The following is a 4371-nucleotide window of genomic DNA, read 5'->3' on the forward strand; positions in this document are numbered from 1 at the left end:
CTGTTGTCGCGTGGTAGTATTTATACAGTTCGTTGGATCAATTGATATTCATATCTCTTGATTGGTTCGCTTTTTTTCTTTTGTGTTTATTGTAATTCATTAGGTTTTGTGTTTAGTGAGTCAATTTCTTATGTTTTCCGTGAGGTTCGCTTGCTCAAATGGCCAGTTACAATCAATAATTTCGCTCTCGGCTTATAGCCGATGGTTTTACCTTTTTTTTTGGGCAGCTTGAGTGTAGCGTAAAGACCCTGAAAGTCAGGGTCTCGGCTTATAGCCGAGATCGGCTTATAGGTGAAGAAATACGGTACCTTCTTTTACCAGAAATGACACTAAGGGCTTTTTTCCACATATTCCTTCCATTTACAGAATGCCTGCTGAGGAGAGAACTTTGCATCATACATCATGAAGTTGTGTTTAAATCACCTCTTGGTGTTAAATGTACCGTATGAAAGACAGACTGCATTTGGCCTCGTTTCTAAAGGCTTTAATCTACAACAACCTCATGCACAGGCACTGAACAGGTATCGGAATCCCGGATTAACAGTAACAATAATAATGTAAATTATGGCTACCGGTAAAGTTACTTAAATAAAGTTTCCAATGTTTGATTGTCACTACATGTACTTCAATTCATTTTATCTTCTTCCTGTGGATCAACCTTTTGATCACCTTCGGCAAAACCTGAAAAATATATCAATGTTTAAGATAGTGGCCAAAAACACTGTGCAGTACAAATAGATGCTAAGATACCTTAAAGGATAAACAATTTTAATTAATAAATGTACAATTTATCTCTTTGAAAGGAGAAGAATGCTCCTCAAACCATATATCTCTACCATAAAGGTTTGAAATGTGCTTCTAAGAAAAAAAAACAGCTGTTTCCCTCACTGTTAAAATTGAATGCCAAAATATGACAAAAATAGTATCGAGACTTAACTAAACAACCCTTAACTGTCATGAATAATATTTAAGGCAGCAGCATCTATGATAGCATTCAAAGAAAATTGGGAGTAAATTTTCAGAAGGCTATGTTAGTCTTCCCATTTCAATATGGCAAAAGGTAGCATCATAATTTCATTCATGTCTTTCTAATGATCGATATAATATCAAATACTTTTCTGGAGCATAAAACTGAACTTCCTCCTCTTGATTAAATTGTAAATTATTAAATAACTGCTACAAATAAAAAATTATGGTTTCTCTATGTATATCACTATTTTGTTTTTAAAAATGATGCCTTTTATTTAATATAAGAAGTCAAGAATTGACCTGCTTGCCTTCCATGCTGCCTTTGGCTTCTTTTCACAAGGGGAACTGAAAATTATCAAAACACAATTCAATACTTTACATGTTTTGCATCTGTGTTTACATAACAACTATATGTATATGAGAACGATCCTTCGCAGTAAAGCACTATTTGAGCAATAGTGGAAATCAGACCTGAAAAAAATTTCAGGCCTGTACGGGATTCGAACCACTGACCTCTGCGATACTAGTGCAGCGCTCTACCAATTGAGCTAACAAGCCAACTGACCCGTACAGGCCTGAAATTTTTTTTTTTCAGGTCTGATTTCCACTATTGCTCAAATAGTGCTTTACTGCGAAGGATCGTTCTCATATACGTCTCATAACCGCAGTTCACACATATGTTTCATATGTTTGTTGTTGTTTGATTTATCATCTACAGGTTTATATCGAATTAATTTGATGGCCTGCTCCCAGTTGGCTTGTTAGCTCAATTGGTAGAGCGCTGCACTAGTATCGCAGAGGTCAGTGGTTCGAATCCCGTACAGGCCTGAAATTTTTTTCAGGTCTGATTTCCACTATTGCTCAAATAGTGCTTTACTGCGAAGGATCGTTCTCATATACGTCTCATAACCGCAGTTCACACATATGTTTCATATGTTTGTTGTTGTTTGATAACAACTATAAGTAATGCTGTTTTACTTTTTTTCTAATTTTTATCCAATTATGTGATTCAAGGAAATTCTATTTCATGATTCACAAATTCTGCCTTTAGTTGCACCTGAAAACTGATACAGTCGAACCTTGATTATCCGGACCTCCATTATCCGGACTTTTTTCTCTGGTCCCAATGTTTTTATGAATATTAACTAATTGTGATTGTGAAAACTCAAAGTAGCAAAAAGTCCAATGATCCTTACAAAAGACTGTTGAAACAGCGAACCGTCCTATGCGCTTTTCAAAATTCGGACAACAATGAGTCAAATTCACAGCCCGAATTCAGAGAGGATAATATCACTAAGAAATGTTGGAACATGTACAGCAACTTGACAATGAGGAAATGCCTAATGCTTGCCATGTGGAAGAGTGGCTTAATCTGGAAAACGAGCTCCTGAATTCACTGCAAATGTCTGATGAAGAGACTTTAGCCACCATTGTCAGAGATTAGACAGAAAGCGGAAGTGTATGTAGCGATTAGGAAGATAAGGGCAAGGACGAGAAACTAGTATCGACTAAGAGGCAGTGCAATGTTTCAAAACATATTTGTTGTGGATGGAATAACAGAGCGATATTGACCCTGTGCAGTTAATGCAGCTAAGACGAACAATGGACTTTGCAATGTGATCAAGCTACTAGTCTTTGAAGCAAACAAACATGCTTGAACATTTTAGACCTTTGTAAATGCCTGAACTGAATGTTTTTATTTGTAAATACATACAGGCTGTGTAGATTTCACTATTAAAATGATGTTTTCTTCACCCTGTGTACTTTTGTTTACTTTTCTATGTCATAAATATTCATATTTTCGATTATCCAGACTCTCGATCATCCAGACAATTTACCGAGGCCCCAACGAGTCTGGATAATCGAGTTTTGACTGTAAGGCTACAGTTTTTGTGTACAATTTAATGCAGAATTCTACAGATAAGGGAATGCTCAACTGATTTAGAAATTTATTTTGCCTGTCACGCTTAACATAAAGGAGAATGCACAGTATTGCCACTTTCCCAGGAGGAGATGCCAGTCCACTGCAGTTCAGTCCCCTTCCCCTCCCCCCTCAGTATTTCATCAAGTTCCCCTGACAGCTTTGTCTGTTACCCAATTACATTCTTGAGTGGGGAGAGGAACTGTGAGAGCACACTGAGTCATGTCTTTGAACACAACACAATTGCCTCTTTGTGGGCAACTTGTAAAAAGGTACCCTTCTACTACAGTATATGAATTCTTTTTCCCCTCAGTTTCATAAGGCTTCTTCAAAGAATTAATCATTCTAACATACTTCTAGGATCTAAAACCACACAGCCCACCCACAAAGTTTTTACCTCTCTGCATGCCTAGAAGGCCGCACTCATTCCGCTAGGTCCAGTAGCCCTACTAACACCTTTTAACGGTACCCCTACCTCTCTGTCATGTACCCATACCTCAGTACTTCACTTGCTGAAACAAGCTTTTTCCGTTTGCTTCGCCTTCGCGCACTCCCATCACTTGTTCCTTATCCAAAGGAGCCCACTTCTTCAGAATCATAATTTTTAGTGGCAGAGCTCTAAAAGCATAAACAAGCTCCGAATCGTAAGCTGACAAACTCTCTCCTTCTTTAGTTTCAACGCTTGTGCCTCCAAAGACACCTACATCACCGTCGCGTAGGACAGCAGAGCTACACTTTGTTAAGCCTGCAGAGTGGGGGTGATCTGGGCGAGCGAGTACTCAGTATTTTCTAAGAGAGAAATGGCCGCCATCTTTGATTTTATTGGCAGCGGAAGGCTGGGGAGAGAAAGGAACTTGTACCAAGGGGGTGAGTGACGGTGAAAAGAAAAAGGAGAGGGGCCGGGGCTGGGGAGTGAGCATCTTGACCTATCCCCCGCCCCCTACTCTGACTCCAAATCAAACATGGCGTCGTATAAACGGTCACGAGCTTATAATCTTACCTCGCTCTAAAAGACGACAGTAGTGCGGGCTACGCTTTGTTTTGCTCACCAGCAGCCCGTTCAATTTTCTTCACAATCAATTCTGAAACTTCTTTCGTTAAAATGAATTTCAGCGTGAACACAACTGATCATTAAAGGACATATATGGCACTGTCCAAAACAACATCTGAGTGTTCTTGCTGCGTCCGAGATGACTGACAGTCGGTTTTGGTAAAATGCTTTCCGGTTGTAGAGAAGGATCATGGGATTTCCTCTCGACCTTCTTTTCTCTCGTCTGATTTCATTATGCAAAAGCCTCTAAAACCAGTTCAAGATTCTCGTGCGTTATTGGACAACTCACCAAGCGGTCATTTTGATAAACAGACAACTGCGACACAAAATTCTGAATTAATTAGGGCAAGATAGGGCAAGCTCGGGTAAAACTTCGCGACGGTAAAATCAGGAATGAGCAATAGAAAATGGGGAATTAGGAATGGAAGCG

At 39.2% G+C, this 4371-nt stretch overlaps 1 long non-coding RNA gene across 1 annotated transcript; it reads right to left on the reverse strand.

Annotated features, from left to right (window-relative positions):
• Positions 1-468: 468 nt before the first annotated feature.
• LOC111342700 (uncharacterized) lies at positions 469-3726 on the reverse strand. The gene is made up of 3 exons (XR_002695979.2): positions 3387-3726; positions 1270-1314; positions 469-681 (listed from the first exon to the last, which is right to left on the reverse strand). It is a non-coding gene; the product is annotated as an uncharacterized LOC111342700 (long non-coding RNA).
• Between the last annotated feature and the right edge of the window lie 645 nt (positions 3727-4371).

This window comes from Stylophora pistillata, chromosome 5, assembly GCF_964205215.1.
Source record: "Stylophora pistillata chromosome 5, jaStyPist1.2, whole genome shotgun sequence".
NCBI lineage: Eukaryota > Metazoa > Cnidaria > Anthozoa > Scleractinia > Pocilloporidae > Stylophora > Stylophora pistillata.